The following is a 20,405-nucleotide window of genomic DNA, read 5'->3' on the forward strand; positions in this document are numbered from 1 at the left end:
GACTCTATAAAGACTGAATTCTGGGAAGTAGTTCACTGAGTCAAGCAATGTCAGAGGTTCATGTAATATTTAACTGCAATTTATTTGTGTTTTTATTATTATGTCTTGTTCCTTATCAATGGCAAAAATATTTAAAGTATATTCAGTTTTTAAAATTCAATTTTGGGCTTGCTTTCTTTTTTTTTTTTTTGGTCTGATCCAGTGTTCTGTTTGGAGAAGGAAATGGCAACCCACTCCAGTATTCTTGTCTGGAAAATTCCATGAACAGAGGAGCCTGGGGAGCTACAGTCCATGGGGTCACAAAGGGTTGGACATGGCTGAGTGACTAAACACAATGTTCTGTTGATTGTACCATCTCTCTCATCTTATTTCCTTGTATGTTTTGTGATTTTTAACTATCAGCTCATTCTTCATGGAACTTTACCCATGGTGGGAATTCTTTTGGGCATGCAGAGTTCCTTCAGGGTGATTTGGGTTTACTTTAGATTTCTTTTATACCAAACAGGTCAACTGAATTCAGAATGTAGGACTGCTAAAACTAGAGCATCATTATTAATTCTCAGGAAACTTTTTTTTTTTCTTTCCACCTAGTTCTTCATTTTTGAAGCAGATTATGTTTTCTTGACCTATCACAGGATGAGGTGAGAGAAAGTGGCCTTGTATTTAGAACACTCTTGTACTGAAGTTATAGTCATTTGAATTCACAACTGTATTCAGAAGTTCTACTTAAAGGCTTATCACCTTGAGCCAGTTCCATAAATATATTTAAAAAAAAAAAAAAACAGAGCTCAATTTACTGAGGTTTTGTTTTATAATGCCTTCAGGGCAAGAAGCTGGTTCCAATAAAATGCCATTTACCTCTCTTCTTTCTTGCTTTAAATTAGTTTTTGGTCTCAGTATTTCTTGTTTTCTTGCCAGCTCATTGATGCGATCACAAGTTGGTTTTCTCCTTTTGATTTTCTAGTGTTTTAAGTATTTTTTAGCAGTAGGATAGTCATGGTGTATAGTCCAACCATATTGTGGAGATAGAGGACAAGATTATTTCTTTTAAAAAATTTCCAAACTAAGTTTTATTGGAAAAAATTAAATATATATAATAAATAAAGAATAAGTTTCTGTAGATCCTTTACACAGATTTAACCATTATGAAGATATTATAACACTTGATCCATCTATTCACAGGTTTTCTGAGATATATTAAAGATAATCCCTGACTTTATATCATTTTACCTCATATATTTCTATAAGCATCTTGTAAAGATATGGAGTTCTGCTGGTACCACTGTAATGCCCTTACCATGACTAATAATACTAAAATTAACTGCTTTGTATCATTTAATGTCATTTTCCTTTTCAAATTTATCCCATTACCTCAAAAATGACTTTTTATAGCTTATTCAAAGCAGAATCAATGTTCACATTCTATGCAGTATGTCTGTTATGTATGCTTTGATCTAGGACTGTCTCTATTCTCTGCTTTTTTTCTACTTTTTTATATTGAAAAAAAATAGATGAGCTTTTCTACAGAAAATCTTGTATATGTGTCCTTGAATATTTTAAGCAACTTCATTGCTGTTTTTGTCTTTCTTCATATCTACTTATGTAGAGTTCACAATGGACTATATCTCGTCCTTCCAATGGTCATCTCTGGATTTCCATCTTGCTTGAACTCTTAGCAGCAAATGGGCATTTTTGTGGGGAGATTGATTAGCAATTACTCCAATCAAGAAGGTAGCTCAGCTGAAAAAGAATCCACCTGCAATGCAGGAGACCCCGGTTCAATTCCTGGGTCAGGAAGGTCTGCTGGAAAAAGGATAGGTTACCCACTCCAGTATTCTTGGGCTTCTCTGGTGGCTCAGCTGGTAAGGAATCTGCCTGCAATGCAGGAGACCTGTGTTTGATCCCTGGGATGGGAAGATTCCCTGGAGAAGGGAATGGCTACTCACTCCAGTATTCTGGCCTGGGGAATTCCATGGACTGTATAGTCCATGGAGTCACCAAGAATCAGACATGACTAAGTGACTTTTACTTCCACTTTCCAATAGAGAAAGCTATACTGAACAAAGAGCACAAGGTGAGTATGAAGGTCAAAAGTTGCAAAGCAGAAAAATATATGAAAAGTGATGACTCAATTTTTCTCAGGTATCATATTTTTGTAACAGGAAAATAGGCAATGTCCCATGAAATAAATTCAAAATGCATGTTTTTTCATTAAAAAAAAAAGATTTTTGTGAAAATCACCTTTTTAAAACATGGAGTTTTGTGTAATTCAAAGATAAAAACTTCCAGTTATAAGACAGATAAGTGTGTACATATGTAATGTACAGCATGATTTTTATAATCAACACTATTTTATGTTATATATGTAAGCAGTTAAGAGAATAAATCCTCAGAGTACTCTATGGGAATTATTGAAAGTCTCTCAGTCGTGTCTTACTCTTTGTGACCCCATGAACTATACACTCCATGGAATTCTCCAGGCCAGAATATTGGAGTGGGTAGCCTTTCCCTTCTCCAGGGGCTCTTCCCAACCCAGGGATCAAACCCAGGTCTCCTGCATTGCAGGCAGATTCTTTACAAGCTGAGCCAATTCTATCTCAACAAAACTGAAAGAAAAAAAAAATTAAAATCAATTCCGTATCTTAAACTTGAAATATTTCATAAAATAGTAAAAATCTGTGGATTTGTATATCCAAATTTTAAAATATTTTGTTCTTTAACATTTAAGTGATTTAAAATGTTTTTAATGTTTCTTAATTCTAAAAGTATTCTTTAATTGCCTCAATAAATATCATATAACAGAAACTTTTACATACAATGAGATGGAACCATAACTTCTTTAACAATTCTTGAAAAATGATACTCTTTTTGGTGTGTATGTTTTCTATAATTATGGGCAACACACATAAACATACAATCTCTCTTAAAAAATCTCCATTGCTGATTAATGCTATTTGATCATGTAGGGCAGCAAAATTTGCCACCCTTAAATATGTCTCTTTGGCAAGAGGATTGATTTACATTGATTATTTTTAAGAAATAGAAGTCTCAAGAAGTCTTTCTTCTTACCTCCCACTTAGCTGTCTAAAGAGTTTAGGCAAAAGGCTTATTCCCAGAATAGAGCTATCACCAGGGACACATGCAAGGAATATTGGCTGGGTGTGGTGGGGAAAACCAAGCTGAGCAAAGAGGCCAGAGTCCACTCTGTATCATTGTCTCTGCCTGGCCCTGAAAATCTTTGTTTACTAATCATCTGCTTTCATATCTCTGTGTGAAGTGTTTTCCTCCTCTTTGAAGTCTCAAACCACTACTCTGTGGACCATGAGCAATACAATGGAGTCAGTCACATCAAAAGATCTAAGATGAAGCCAGGAGGCCATTAGAAAAGTGGAACTTACACGTGTCTATTCCTAGATGCAATATAAACTTTTGACCTAAGCATCCATGGGCCACTTTTAACTCATTTTCTTTACCCCCTAGAAACCATAGTTTAGCAACCAATCTGCTGTCAATAAGTAACTGAATGCCTGCCAGCACCAATTGCAGTTCTGTAAAACAACCTATGTAAAGTATTTTTGCTGTCTTTATAAACTGGTCATCTTCAGAGCACACTTGAGCTGGTCCTTGATTCAGTACTTTCCAAACTGAAATACCTAAGACCCCAAATACAAGATTTTTATTTGCAGACTTTTGCTTTTTTTTTTTTAAAATGATGTGATGTAGGAAGTGGGATACAGAATGATCTGTTCCTTCCTCTGGAACCAACCACCATGAATTTAAGAGAGGCAGCTACAAGAGTCCATCATGCTCTCTTGTCCCTTTTGAGGGTCCTGGAGAGCAGTGGTGAGTCCCTTTAAACCCATTCCTCAAAGCGTGATAGAAGTTTTATATATTTTTTTTTTTTAACTTTTTTTTTTTTTTAATTTTTATTAGTTGGAGGCTAATTACTTTACATCATTACAGTAGTTTTTGTTATACATTGATATGAATTAGCCATGGATTTACATGTATTCCCCATCCCAGTCCCCCCTCCCACCTCCCTCTCCACCTGATCCCTCTGGGTCTTCCCAGTGCACCAGGCCCGAGCACTTGTCTCCTGTCCCCAACCTGAGCTGGTTATCCGTTTCACCCTAGATAATATACATGTTTCAATGCTGTTCTCCTGAAACATCCCACCCTCTCCTTCTCCCAGAGTCCACAAGTCTGTTCCTTATTTATTTGAGTATCCAATGTTGCTACTGACTTCTGTTCTTGGGAGTCTATTTCTCATTTTCTTCTGAGGAGTAATTATTCTTGAAATAATGGGAAGTTCACAAACTAAGGGAAGGCTACAGAGGATCCTCCTTCTGGAACTTCTGCTGGTTTTATGTATACAAACTATGTATGGGCTCTCCTGGTGCGAATATGTGTCTCCTTGGACTATGATCATCCAGAATGATTCACCACTAAATTGTCAGGCTTGGGGATCCTTTGAAAATCCTAAATTAAGTCTATCTGCACATTCAATTAACAAAAGAATGTAATGCAAAACAACCCAAATGGTAAGCTTATTTCAATTGGCATTTTGAGCCCTCAAAACGAGTTAGCAATTCCAAAATAGCTTCCCTCCAGGATACTATATCCAAACTTCCGAAGGCTATTTATGAATAGTCTCAGAGACTGACTAAACTTGAAAACATTACTAAATGTTCTCCTAGCACTCACTCTTCTCTAGCTTCTATTCCTGCCATTGTCACACCTGCCCTGCTCCTCTTAGCCCTTTCATTGTCTGCCTGTTTTTCTCCTCATCTCTACCCTTCTCTTGCCAAAGTCCTTTCCTAACTACTATTCAGATGATTTCAAAGCCCCGCTAGACGCTCCTGCCCTTTTAACCCTTTTAAAGTGAAGCCAGGCAAAGGTCCTATCAGAACCACCAACATTCTTCTTACACCTCTGAACTAAAGCTGAACTCCATGCAATTACTAAGGATTTTCCAATTCACAAGGAAGACCCTATTGGTTTTCTACAGGAATTTCTTCTTACAGTTCAGACTTATGAGCCAGGATTTTCGGATCTTTATCAGCTTATTTACTTGTTAGTCAGGGAAGGTTTCACTAAAAATGGATGATATTAGCAGATTGGAATATCCCAGTGAAAGATTTTGCCTGTAAGGGCCATAGTGCCATGTGTGAAGTCTCTAAATTGTCAAAATGCCCTTATGATAAAATTCCTGTGGCTTTTGCTCAATCTATTGCCTGGGGGGAAAAAAAATCCAAAGTGTGTTCAAATAATTGATGAATCCATCTTTGATTATTATGATAGCTTTGAGAAAGTCTTTAAACAATATTGTGGCATAGATAAAATTAACAATGAACCTCAACATGTTATTCCTGCCCTTGTTAAAGGTTTATAGGAAGAACTTAGACAACCTATTTGAAAATTACATATTAATTGTGCCACCATACAACTTCACTATTTTGTGAACTATAATGAACTGTTCTCCTGAGTTATTAAAGAAAGATCCAAAAAAGAAATCTGAACAATCTTTCAATGATCAGATTCAAGTAATCCAAATAATGCACTTACAACTACAACAATGTTCTGCTAAATCAAACCCACACAGAACCCAAGATAAATGACAAGCCAAAGGGGCCTACAATTACTGTAAAAAGCCTGGCCACTGAAAAAGGACTGTTTTGGAAAATCAACAGCCTAAAAATAAAAGCCATTCTCACAAGTTCTAATCTGACTGGTTTCAAAAGAGAGGCTGCTTCAAGGACAAAAGGGGAATCTTTCCCATGCTCCTAACTATTTGAGAGAAATTAACTATTGGGAACAAAGTTACTGAGACCCTAATAGATATTGGTTCACCTTATCAGTTCTTAGCCCCACCAGCCTCTCTGTTCCCCTTCCTCAAATTATCAGAACTATACAAATTATGGGAGTATCTAACAAAAATATGAATGGTTTTTTAAGTCTTTTCCAGTCCCTTTTTAATTAGAATTTTTCCAAAGGCTTAATCTAGTCCTCCTAGTCCCTTCTATTCCAGATCTACTATTAGGGAGAAATTTTCTAGAGGTTCATAAAGCCCATATGCCTTTTCCCAAAAGGAGTAAATATTTTATATCTTGAGGGATACCTTGATTCTTACAATTCTCCATGAGATTCATCTATGGCCATTCCAGTTTTCTCAGTCTCTATGGATGAGTTTAATTCTCTCTTACATACCATCCCAGGCTCAATTTGGTCTAAGAACACTACTGGCATCAGTTGCACTCACTGTCTACCACCCATAATGATTCAGATTGGCAGAAGAAATCCTCTGAAAATATTCCCCTAATATTCACTGAATGCAGAGCCCATTCAAGGAGTTAAACTCATAATTGAAGAATATATTCAAAAAACAACTTGACAGCTTTTTAGAACTTATGGGAAACTATAGAAACTGGGTCCCACATTTTCTTGTCTTAGTCATACTCTCTTAAAGATAATCAGATTGAACCTCTTGTTTGAAGTAAAGAAACTCAATAGCTTTTATTCTTATTAAAGATAGGTTTCATGACCCACCAGCCTAATTATAAACTGCTTTTTTTTTTTTGTTTTTGCCCATGAAAGAGTAGGAAATACCCTCAGGCAGTATCACAGGGACCACTGTAGATGAAAAGGATATTACAGCCAATAACTAAACTCAGTAGCCAAAGATCTTCCTCCTCGAATGAGAGTCAATGAAGTCACTGCCAGTTAATTACAGCATGTGAACTAAGTTGTAACAGGGTCTACACTGGCCATTTTTGTGCCTTATTCAATGGAAGCCATGCTTAATTCTTATCATACTCAGCCTCTTTCTATCAGCACACTAATCTACAAAATTCTTCTACTGTCTTCCTCTGACATTTCTATGTGCCACTGCAATACCCTGAGCTCTGCTCCCCCAACCAACTGATAAAGTCCCTATGCCTGTTTAATACTAACAACTCCTAAATCCACAAATTGATTGCAGAACGTGCCTGTTGAAAACACCTGATCTGAGCTGGTTGACTGATGGATCTTATTTGACAAATGAGTCCAGTTACTACCAAAATGGCTATATGTTATAATATCTTTAGCAAAAATCATTGAGGTTAACACCATGTCAGAAGTCCTGTTTAATGGCTAGACCTCTTTGCACTTACAAAAAAACTGCTTTTTAGTAAAAGATAAAACTTTTCTTTAGTAAAATAACTTCTTTCTTTAGTAAAAGATAAAAAAAGATAAAACTTTAGTAAAAGATAAAAGATATATGTACACTGATAGTAGGCACACTTTTCATGGTGGTCTTAATTTTGCCATGCTTTGGAAAACACTGAGGGTGTTTTACTTCATCAAGACAAAAAATCAGAAAGAGTTCTTGTGTGCTAGGATTCTTAGATTTCATGCAATAGGCTAAATCTTTGGTAATAATGAAAACTCATGTGTACTTAGCCACAAACCATGCATAGAAGAAAGCAAAGGAAATAACTCTGCTGACATTGCTGCTAAAATAGAAGCTCTGTTAAAATCTAAATTTGTACTAGAATGGCCTTATCTACCCATTAATTCAGCATCTGAGTTAACTGCTAAAATATTAGAAGGATGTAAACTTCCCAATTGGAAAAATTAAAAAACAACAAAAAAAAACAGAATGTATCAAAATGTTTGTGTGCATGACTTTAAGAGAAAGCTTTGATTAGGAACAAATGATAGACATATTCTCCCTGATTATTTATAAAAATTTATCCTGGAATATATACATATATTTATAAAAAAAAATCCTTGAATATATAGAGTGACTCACTGTATACATAAAATGGATTGATGTGGAAAACAATATTATTGGAAATCATCTCCTAAAATGCCTCACAAAAGTATATCAAAGTTGTCACATTGTCATAAATGTAACCCAAGAAAATTTATCTATACTTCCATGGGTTATTTCTTATACATTTGGGATCTTTTGAGGCACTGTGATACATACTGAGTATTAGTTTGATGCTAATGAATCATCAAATGGATGATTCATCTGGATGAATTATCTAGTGTTACCCATTTAATAAATTATATGAAAAGAGAAAATGAATTCTATGGATGACTCAATATTCAATATTATCTTGGAGAAATACTAAAAGATTGCTTTTTCTCAGGTGAAAGTGGCTAAAATCTTTACTTATAACATTGGTATTGATCCTTGTGATATTAATGATTGTGTATTCTCTAAGTTGATATGCACTTTATTTCTTGTTGTTGCTCAGCTACTCAGGATAGTAAGTTTATGGCTTGAATTACTCAACCAGATGCATCCTACAGTTCATATCACAAATTAAAAAATGGACTGAATTTACCATTATTTCAGGTAGGGAAGATTCCTAAGTCCTCCTTGCTGAAAAGCTCTTTGATGCTTAAATGTGACTATTTCCTTTTGAAAGTGAAAGAAAAGTATTAGTTGCTCAGTCATGTCTAGCTCTTTGTGACCCCATAGACTGTAGCCTGCCAAGCTCCTCCATCCGTGGGATTTTTCAGGGAAGAAAACTGGAGTGGGCTGCCACTTCCTTCTCCAGGGGATCTTCCTGACCCAGGGGTCAAATTGAGGTCTTTGCCATTGCAGGCAGACTCTTTACCACCTGAGCCACCAAGGAGGGCTATTCCCTGATGACTGTCACTCTTGCTCCCGTTCCCTCCATCACGGAACAGGACATACCAGTAACATGTCTTCCTGCTGCCAAGAGAATTTTCATAAGCAGTTTAACGAAGGATCGCTAACATCACAAGATAATTGATTATCAAGGAAAGATAGTGATCAAAAGGGGAAAACGGGCTGTGAACAGCAAAATGGAGTCATTTATGTCAAAGGCTCCACCGTGGAGCCAGAGGACCTTCAGAGAAGTTGCACTTACACATGTTCATCTTTGGATAGAGTATAAAATTCTGTCCCAGGCATCTACAAGGCATCTAGAACTCACTCTCTTCACTCCCTAGAAACCGAAATTTAGCTACTGATCTGCTCCTGACAAGTAACTGAATGTCTGCTGGTACCAACTGTAGTGCTGTAAAACAACGTATATAATACCCCTGGAATGTCTTTGTCTATTGTTTTTATAAAGCGCTTCCATCTTCTACTTCCCTCAGAACACATTCCAGTTGTTACTCAAATCATCGCCTCTCAGATTGCAATTTCTAAGACCAGAGATCAAGTCTTTTCCTTATTCTCTGTTTATTATTATCATTGTTACTGGTTGACAGCCCATGACATATTGTTTGTTAGCTGAAGATGATATGTAAGGTGAGGACTTTGGCCATTTTCCTAAGTAACTCAGTTATTGTGCATCCTATTGTGTGGTGTGTGTGTGCCTGCTACGTCACTTCAGATGTGTCTGACTCTTTGCAACCCCATGGACTGTAGCCCACCAGGCTCCTATGACCATGGGATTCTCCAGGCAAGAATACTGGAGTGGGCTGCCATATCCTTCTCCAGGGGACCTTCCCAACGCAGAGACCAAGCCCTATTATCTTATGTTTCCTGCATTGGTGGGTGGGTTCTTTACTACTAGTACCACTTGGGAAGCCCATATTGAGTAGACATGTTATTAAACTTTTTTTTTTTCTTCTGTTATATGTCTCATGTCAATTTAATTTTTAGTCAGTCAGAAGAACCTAGAACAGTACTGAAAAATTTCTTCCTTCCTGACCATGATTAGAAAACTATTCCTATGTGGAATATATTTCAAGAACACACATTTCCAGTCAGAAACATCTGAATAGTGTTTAATGGGGGAAGGCATGATGCATTTCTCTATTGAGTTTACACACAAAAGACATTATCTCTTCTCAAATGGAAAGGTGGAAAGGAGAGTGCTGTCACAATATACCTTCTCACATTTTAAAATCACAACACTCAGGATCTTTTTGTGGTTTTGCTTTTGTGGATTGGGATTTTGAATTTGGGGATCTGTGGTATGGGAAGAGGATAGAAGTTGAGTCCTTTAGAACTAATTTTGCTTAAAGACAGGCAAGAAAAAAAAAAATTGAAAGGTCTCTGTTCCATCTAAAATTTTGAATGGAAGAATAAATAATAAATGTATCACTAATGAATAAATAAACCAATAAAAGAGAATTGTCTTGATATTACTAAGAACCATATTGGGTAAATAGTAGATAATGGTGTTAATCTGGGCATGGTAGGAAAATTATGGGACATCCAAAGTTAGCAGCAGTCAAGCAAGTGTATGTACAAATAACTTTATAAAGAGACAAGTAACTATGTAATAAATGAGCTGCCACAACTCCTAGACCCAAGGGAACAAGGTAGAAGAAGTCATATAAAGGAGCCTCTTTTGATTAGAGTTGGATACCTTAATCAAGGGGCACAGCTACATGAGGCAACATCATGGGGTGGTGGGTAGAAACACTGACCTAACTCTACATTCTCCCTGGCACTGCTTGCCTGGGCAGCAACTCACTTAACACAAGCAAAAGCAGAGAAAATGTGTAGTCCACACAGATCAGCCTAATGAACCAGGAAGCTGAGTTTAAAAATGTGTAGTGTGGGGACTTCCCTGGGAGTCCAGGCCAAGACCTTGCTTCCAGTGCAGGGGGTTCAAGTGAAATCCTGGTCAGGGAGGTAACATCCCACATGCCTTATGGTCAAAAAAACAAAACATAAAATAGAAGCGATATTTGAATAAATTCAATAATGACTTTAAAAATTATCCACATTAGAAAAATCTTCCCAAAATGTGCAGTGTGGATCTGGAGGGGCCAACAGCAAATGCCTAGCCCAGAATATTCAAGTATATTTTGAATGGAAGAATGAGTGAAAAGTAAGACATTTACTATAGAGAGTGTGTTACCAAATACTGTGAAACAATTAGTTACTCTTTTCTCAAGGTAAATAAATGCATTAGAATTTTCTATTTCTGTAGAGTAAAATATTGTGGTATCTATTATTAACATTTTTGAATTAAAAATAAGTCTTGAGGGTTAACTTTTTAGATAAAATACCTAAAATGTATGATTCACTTAAAAGTAAATTTAGGATATATAAATATGCATTTATTTCTAAAAGAAAGTCTCTACGCTATTTGATGCAGGGTTTCAACCTGCATCTCTCGTGTCTCTTGCATTGGCAGGCAGATTCTTTACCACTGGCACTACCTGGGAAGCCCATACTTTAATGTATAACTAATAATAATAATAATAAGGCTAAAAATATACCAATTGAGAAAATCTATTTATACTTATAAATTAGTGTGAAATGGAAAAATTAATCATTATAATTGAAAGTGACATAAAATTTTCAAGTCTATATTATAATGCCTTTAGATAAAGAGTATCATCTATTTATGAAAGGCAGATATAATTGTATAAATTCAATGTGCATGATCAATCCTCTTCAGAAGCTATTATAAGATACAGATTCTAGTGTGAAGCAACAGACCATAGAAAAATAGAGTAATATTACAAAACACAGTAGAGAATGGTATTCTAGTCTCTTTTTAAATGACACAACTATTTATTTATTTATGTTATAAAATGTAAAGTCATATTGTACTTTTCAACTCCTTTCAGTAGAAACAGAAATTTTTAAAATTTCTGCAAAAAGATTCCCAAATCAAGAAGACAGCATTAGTTTGAGTAACCTTTTTGGAGTGGATCACAAATTTTCAATAAAGTATAACTGGTTCACAGTAAAGGAAGTAGTTCTTCAAGCAGCAGCACTAATAATAGTTCTTATGATCTCTCCAGGTGGGTAAATTCCTTCAACTGTAAAACCAGAGAAGTTTCTTAAGTGCCAATCTAACTTACTCAGAATATTTAGGTTGGTGCCACAGTAATTGTGGTTTTGCATTGATGAAATTTGCTGTTTGATACTGGAATGTATTTTTAAATAAATATGGTTATATTATACATCATTCTAATGTACATTTCTTCCTTTATGATTTTTGCTTATGACTTATTACTTGCTATGTATTCTATACTTAGTTTAGACTAGGGAAATGATGCTAGACAAAAAGCAAATTTGAGTGACTTTCATAGTTGAGTTCAAAATGGGTTGTAAAGTAGCAAAGACAACTTGCAACATCAAGGACACATTTGGCCCAGGAACTGCTAATGAACCTATAATGCAGTGGTGGTTCAAGAAGTTTTGCAAAGGAGACAAGAACCTTGAAGATGAAGAGTGCAGTGCCTAGACATTGGAAGTTGACAACAACCCACTGAGAGGCTCATCGAAACTGATCTTCTTACAACTACACAAAAAGTTGCCCCCAATTCAACCCTGACCAGTCTGTTGTCTTAGGACATTGAAGCAAAATGGAAAGTTGCAAAAGCTCAGTAAGAATGTGCCTCATGAGCTGACCAAAAAAAAGAAAAAAAAAAAAAAGTCATTGTTTTGAAGCATCATCTTCTCTTATTCTATGCAACAACAATGAACCGTTTCTAGATAGGACTGTGACTTGTGATGAAAAGTGAGTTTTATATGACAATTGCTGACAACCAGCTCAGTGATTAGCTTGAGAGGAAGCTCCAAAGCACTTGTCAAAGTCAAACTTGCACCAGAAAAATCTCATAGTCACTGTTTGGAGGTCTGTTGTCCATCTGATCCACTATAGCTTTCTGAATCCTGGTTAAACCACTACATTGGAGAAGTATGCTCAACAGGTCATGATGATGCATCAAAAACTGCAATGCCTTCAGCTAGCATTGGTCAACACAGTGGGCTGAACTCTTCTCCACAACAATGCCCAACTACATGTTGAATGTTGTACAACTAACACTTCAAAAGTTGAACAAATTGAGCTATGAAGTTTTGCCTCATCTGCTACATTCCCCCTCACCTCTACCAATTGACTGCCACTTCAAGTATCTTGACAATTTTTGCATGAAAATGCTTCCACAACCAGCAGGAGGCAAAAAATGCTCACCAAGGGTTTGTTCAATCCAAAGCATGCATTTTTACGCTACAAGAATAAAAAAGCTTGCTTCTCATTTGAAAAAAATGTGTTGATTATAATGGCTCCTATTTTGATTAGTAAATACATTTTTGAGCCTAGTTATAATGATTTAAAATTCACAGTCCAAAACTGTAATTGTTTGTTTCATCAACCTAATACTTTAAGTTAATTTTGTTCCTGATCCCCTCCAAAGCTTATTTGGCCTCATGTACTTTATCCATTCCAAAAGTAATCCTTTCTGTTATGAAGTGTTATCCAAGTCATTTAGATAATAAACACGTTAACATGTTGGTAAAATATCTAATTCCAGATATATTAGCTTTTTAATTAAAGAAGAAAAATATGTAATGAATGAATACATAATGGTTAGTATTTTTTATATCCAGAAGAACTGAGGAGAATATTTACTTAAACTCTGCTGCTTATATCTAACAACCTGATCATCTGAGTATTGAAGAATGATCATTTTAAAAAGTAAATTATTTTAGTGTCTTATTTCAATCAATTTTGATAATATATTTATGGATCTCTCTTTCTAGTCAACTATATCTTGGTCAAATTAAATTATTAGAGAAACCTCAGTGCTTAATACATTAATGTAACTATAAAAATTATATTTTAATAGAATGTTAACAGTTTGGTGGAAAAAACTATCAAACATGCCTGACTAGTTAAAAGAAAGTCTTGGTGGATAAAAGGAAGAAATATAAAGACACTTATTTCTCCAAAAATTTTTATTTGATTTAGTTAGATTTTCATATTTATGGAAAACTAGGATGATTGTCTATTACCACCTTATGACCATTAGATTTATCACATGCTCTTAGACATTTAGGTCAATGAAGGTATATGAAGAATATTTTTATCAAAAGCATTGTATAAATATCCCTCCTTACCTGCTTAAGATTTTCAGTAGTATTACAGAATGCTCCTTTACATGCTGTTCTTAACCTTCAAATTCTATTATCACTTTTATGCTATTCTTGTTTGCTTCCTCTTGTGTTTTTACATTATTCCTTTTAAAATTATTTGTGGACTCTACAAATTGCAATATTGAAATGTTTTTGAAACTGTGTCTCAAAAGAGACTTGGGATCCATTTAATTGAAATGACAGAATGTTAAGCATGGTATACGAGATCACAGTGGTTTTCTTGTGAACTCAGTCATTCAGTAAGTTCTGCTTCAGCTCAGTTCAGTTCAGTCGTTCAATCATGTCCAACTCTTTGTGACCCCACAAACTGCAGATTTCTCAAGAGGCAGGTTAAGTGGTCTGGTAGTCCCATCTCTTTCAGAATTTTCCATTGTTTATTTTGATCCACACAGTCAAAGGCTTTTGCATAGTCAATAAAGCAGAAATAGATGTTTTTCTGGAACTCTCTTGCTTTTTTGATGATCCAGCATATGTTGGCAATTTGATCTCCGGTTCCTCTGCCTTTTCTAAAACCAGCTTGAACATCTGGAAGTTCACAGTTCACATACTGCTGAAGTCTGACTTGGAGAATTTTGAGTATTACTTAGTAGCATGTGAGATGAGTGCAATTGTGTGGTAGTTTGAGCATTCTTTGGCATTGACTTTCTTTGGGATTGGAATGAAAACTGACCTTTTCCAGTTCTGCTTAACAAGTTCTGCTTAACAAGCCGCTATTTCCTAAGTGAAGTGTTAAGGGTAGGGTGGGGTGGGGTGGGAAAGAAGGCTTGAAAGCAGTAATTTTCAAAAGAGAATATAGATCAGGTGGCTCTGCAATTTTTCTTAAAGAGACTTTTGTTATCTAATAGAAATAATAAACACAACTGAAATTATTCAGAAATTTTTCAATCAACAAGTCTGCAAGTTCTTAATAGTAACACTGCATTAGAAGGTGTGAAACTATTGAAATTTAAAAACCCCCTTTGCTAAGGCCTCCATGGCATGTAAGTGAGTAAGTAAGAGGTAGTTATAAATAGTAATTAGACAATCTACACATGGACATCACCAGGTGGTAAATGCCAAAATCAGATTGATTATGTTCTTTGCAGCCCAAGATGGAGAAGCTCTATACAGTCAGCAAAAAGAAGGTCTGGATCAGAATGTGACTGAGATCATGAGTGCCTTATTACAAAATTCAGACTTTAATTCAAGAAGGTATGGAAGATCATGAAGCCATTCAGTGAAGTTCAGTTCAGTCTCTCAGTGTGTCTGACTCTTTGCAACCCCATGAATCGCAGCACACCAGTCCTTTCTGTCCATCATCAACTCCTGGAGTTTACTCATGTACAACTCAAGTCCATCGGGTCAGTGATGCCATCCAGTCATCTCATTCTCTGTCATCCCATTCTCCTTCTGCCCCCAATCCTTCCTAGCATCAGGGTCTTTTCCAGTGAGACAACTCTTTGCATCAGGTGGCCAAAGTATTGGAGTTTCAGCTTCAGCGTCAGTCCTTGCAATGAACACCCAGGACTGATCTCCTTTATGATGGACTGGTTGGATCTCCCTACAGTCCAAGGGACTCTCAAGAGTCTTCTCCAACACCACAGTTCAAAAACATCAATTATTCAGCGCTCAGCTTTCATCACAGTCCAACTCTCACATCCATACATGACCACTGGAAAAACCATAGCCTTGACTAGACGGACCTTTGTTGGCAAAGTAATGTCTCTGTTTTTTAATATGCAGTCTAGGTTGGTCATAACTTTCCTTCCAAGGAGTAAGCGTCTTTTAATTTCATGGCTGCAATCACCATCTGCAGTGATTTTGGAGCCCAGAAAAATAAAGTCAGCCCCTGTTTCCACTGTTTCCCCATCTATTTGCCATGAAGTGATGGGACCAGATGCCATGATCTTAGTTTTCTGAATGTTGAACTTTAAGCCACCTTTTTGACTCTCCTCTTTCACTTTCATCAAGAGACCTTTTAGTTCCTCTTCACTTTCTGCCATAAGGGTGGTGTCATCTGCATATCTGAGGTTATTGATATTTCTCCCGGCAATCTTGATTCCAGCTTGTGCTTCTTCCAGCCCAGCGTTCCTCATGATGTTCTCTGCATATAAGTTAAACAAGCAGGGTGACAATATACAGCCTTGACGTACTCCTTTTCCAATTTGGAACCAGTCTCTTGTTCCATGTCCATTTCTAACTGTTGCTTCCTGACCTGCATACAGATTTCTCAAGAGGCAGGTCAGGTGGTCCGGTATTCCCATCTCTTTCAGAATTTTCCACAGTTTATTGTGATCCACACAGTGAAAGGCTTTGGCATAGTCAATAAAGCAGACATAGATGTTTTTCTGGAACTCTCTTGCTTTTTCAATGATCCAGTGGATGTTTGACCTAAAGCGAATCCCTTATACACTGGAAATGACAAATCGATGCAAGGAATTAAATCTGATAGACAATGCTGAAGAACTATGGACAGTTTCATAGCACTGCACAGGGGACAGTGACCAAAACCATCCTAAAGAAGAGAACATTCAAGAAGTCAAAATGATTGTCTTAGTAAACCTTACCAATAGCTGAGAAAAAAAGAGAAGTGAAAAGCAAAGGAGAAAAGGAAAGATAGATCCAACTGAATGCAGAGTTCCAGCAACTAGTGAGGGGAGATAAAGCTTTCTTAAGTGAACAGAGCAGAGGACGAGAGGAAAACAATAGAATGGGAAAGACTAGAGATCTTTTGAAGAAAACTGGAGATTCCCAAGGAACATTGCATACAAAGATGGGCACAATAAAGACAGAAGTGACAAGGACCTAACAGAAGCAGAAGAGATTAAGAAGAGGTGCCAAGAATACATAGAAGAGCTATACAAAAAGGGGGGCTTTATGACCCAGATAACCACAATGGTGTAGTCACTTACCTAGAGCCACGCATCCTGGAGTATGAAGTTAAGTGGCCATTTGGAAGCATTACTATGAACAAAGATAGAAAATGTGATGGAATTTCAGCTTCACTGTTTCAAATCCTAAGAGATGATGCTTTTAGAGTACTGCACTCGATATGTCAGCAAATTTGGGAAACTCAGCAGTAGCCACTGGACTGGAAAAAACCAATTTTCATTTCAACCCTCAAAAATGGCAATAGGAAAGAATGGTCAAACTACCATTCAGTTGTATTCATATCATATGCTAGCAAGGTCATGCTCAAAGGCCTTAAATCCAGCCTTGAAAAATACATGAGCTGAGAACTGCCAGAGGTACAAGCTTGATTTAGAAAAGGCAGAGGAACTGGAGATTAAATTGCCAACATCTATTGGATCATAGAAAAAGCAAGAGAATTCCAGAAAAACATATACTTTTGCTTCATTGATTTGCTAAAACCTTTGACTGTGGGGATCACATAAAACTGAAAAATTCTTAAAGAGATGGGAATACTAGACTACCTTACCTGCCTCCTGCGAAATCTGTATGCAGGTGAAGAAGCAACAATTAGAACTGGACATGGAACAATGAACTGGTTCATAATTGAGAAAGCGGTATGTCAAGGCTGTATACTGTTAATTGCTTATTTAACTTCTATTCAGAGTATATCATGCAAAATTCTAGGCTGGATGAATCACTAGCTAGAACTAAGATTGTGGGGAGAAATATCAACAACTTATATATGCAGATGACACCACCTTAATTGCAGAAGCAGAAAGGGACTAAAGAACCTCATAATAAAGTAAAAGAGGCAAGTGAAAATGTTGGCTTAAAACTCAGCATTCAAAAAATGAAGATCATGGCATCTGGTTCCACCACTTCATGGCAAAGAGATGGGGAAACAATGGAAACAGTGGCAGATTTTATTTTCTGGGGCTCCAAAATCACTGCAGATAGTGACTACACCCTTGAAATTAAAAGACTCTTGCTCTTTAGACTAAAGATATGAAAACAATAAACAACATATTAAAAAACAGAGACATCACATTGCCAACAAAACTTATATACTCAAAGTTATGGTTTTTCCAGTAGTCATGTACAGATGTGAGAGTTGGGCCATAAAGAAGGCTGAATGCTGAAGAATTGATGCTTTCTAACTGTGGTGCTGGAGAAGACTCTTGAGAGTCTCTTGGTCAGCAAGGAGATCAAACCAGTCAATCCTAACTGAAATCAACTCTGAATATTGATTGGAAGGATTGATACTGAAGCTGAAGTTCCAATACTGTGGCCACCTGATGTGAAGAGCTGACTCACTGGAAAAGACCCTGATATTAGGAAGATTGAAGACAGGAGGAGAAGGGGGTGACAGCGAATGAGAGGGTTGGATGGCATCACTGACTCAATGAACATGAGTTTGAGTAAACTCTGGGAGATAGTGAAGGACAGGGAAGCATGGTGTGCTGCAGTCCATGGGACTGCAAAGAGTTGGACACAACTTAGTGACTGAACAACAATACATAATAGTATAATCTATGATAATTGTTCTAAACTAAAAATTATAAGTGTCATTAGTATTACATCAGGGAAACTACAAAATGGATCAAGAAGTTATTTTATCAGGTGTACCAGAAGTATGTTTGATCAACATGTATGAACTGATTAAATGAAGTCCTGGAAGAAGCAGTTCAAGTAGAAGATCCTGAGTTGCAAAGGAGGAAGAACAATTCAGAATTAAGGCTTGAAGCTGGTAGGTAGAGAAGAGGAGGTTGAAGATGCCCGATGGGGATACAGAATGTAAGTAAAAGACAACTGTATTTATAGCAAGGAAAAGTACGATGCCACAGAAGGATTTCCAGAAAGTGATGTAACCAGATTTTCATTTTGAAATATCACTGATCAGGGTGTGTAGATCAAATTAGTTGGATAAAAATGCCTGCAGTTTGAACAAAAACAATGGACTATTTTGAATACTATAATCAGAATGCTGGAAACTAGAAAAATAAATTATTTCTTGGTCTCTAATGCTTCAAGAACATAACCAATTTAAGAAAAAAATACACATTTTCTCCACTCAGAGGAAAAGCATTATATACACACAGATATATTTTAAGAATATATTCATTCATTTTGAAAAGTTTGAATTTTATAAAAATTAATAATTTGTTTAAAGAGGTTAAGTTAGGTCATGGTGGCTAAAACCTTTGAGAACAGATCTAAAATTGAGAATGATCCCTAAGAATATGATTAAATGTTCAAAACCGTTACATAATGTGAGGAAATCAAATTTACTGCATTACAAAGGATATATCAACTTAGAAGAGAAAACCATTTATTTAAAGTAGCAAAGAAAACAACTCAGTTTTTTTTTTAAGTTTTTATATGAAATATTTCAAAATACATGCAAGAAGAGAAAACAGAACCATGAACCACCATGGACCCATATTTTCAATGCGTGAAGATTTTCTTTATCTATATTCTTTATTTCTCATTCTTATACAAGTAAACTTGAGGCAAATGACAACATTATGTTAAGTTATGTGGGAAAATTTCATATATTTTAAAATTATAAGAATACTCCTTTTTAACCATAAGTAGTATCAGACGTTTAATCCAGGCTAAGCAATAATTCCTTTACCAAATCTTAATTTCCAGCCATGCTCATTTTATTTCTCTTACTACAATGTAAATATTCCTTTTGCTGTCAGTCTAATATTCACTTAGCTCATATTGTATTACAGTTAAAAATGTTTCATATTCTATTTTGGATGCTACCAAAGACTTTTCCCTTTTACTTTAAAATCCAGTTATTTTACTAGACTATGTCTTAGTCTTGGGGATTGTTATCTGTCTTTCCAAAGAACTCACAGAGCTCTTTTATTATGCAGTTTCAAGTCTTGCTTATTTATTTTAGGACATTTTCTTGGATTATAATTTTCAGTATTTGTTCTATGTGATTTATTTGTTTGTTTTTTTTTCCTTCAGGAAAGACTATATATGCATTTTTAAAATATTCCTTTTGAATTCTTAGTTGAGTTTATTCACCTTCATTTTTCTATCTTCCTTTTCTCTAATCACCACATTTCTGATATTTTATAGAACTGATTTATAACTTTATGCTGAAACTCTACAACTTCATGTTATAGAACTTTGCAACTTTATGTTATAGAACTCATAAATTCTATAACTTTGTTTCTTCATTTTGAAATATCAGGTTACATTTTTCATTTCTCTTCTGAATATGAATTTCCAACATGCTTTATTTATTTGTGAGAGGTTCACATCTTTCTTATTCTTTTTTTTTCTGTAACTTTTAAAGATAAAAGCCACAATATTATTCAGTGACTTTGTTTTAATGAAATATATTTTCATGTAATTCAAAGAGACAGGAGTGAATCAAAATCACTTTTCTACTACTATAAAGTAGCTTTTCACTACTATAAAGTTCCTTTTTCTTTGTTTTCACCAAGATTGGGGTTTGGCTTTTTGAGGTCTTTGGCATTTTACCTGAACCTTTTCCAATTCTTTGCTCACTATCCTATCCAACTCATTAGGATTCAACTCCCCAGCTTTAATTTGGGAGAATACTTTGGTTCTAGGAGTCCTACTAACCAACTTCTGATCTACTTGATGACTCTTG

At 35.8% G+C, this 20,405-nt stretch overlaps 1 protein-coding gene across 2 annotated transcripts in view; it reads right to left on the bottom strand.

The window, feature by feature from the left end:
- Positions 1 to 20,405, bottom strand: part of CDH18 (cadherin 18) — a 1,188,046-nt gene that overhangs the window by 748,653 nt on the left and 418,988 nt on the right. The gene's annotated exons all lie outside the window — the stretch shown is intronic.

The sequence above is a fragment of the Odocoileus virginianus genome, chromosome 14 (genome assembly GCF_023699985.2).
Source record: "Odocoileus virginianus isolate 20LAN1187 ecotype Illinois chromosome 14, Ovbor_1.2, whole genome shotgun sequence".
Taxonomy (NCBI): domain Eukaryota; kingdom Metazoa; phylum Chordata; class Mammalia; order Artiodactyla; family Cervidae; genus Odocoileus; species Odocoileus virginianus.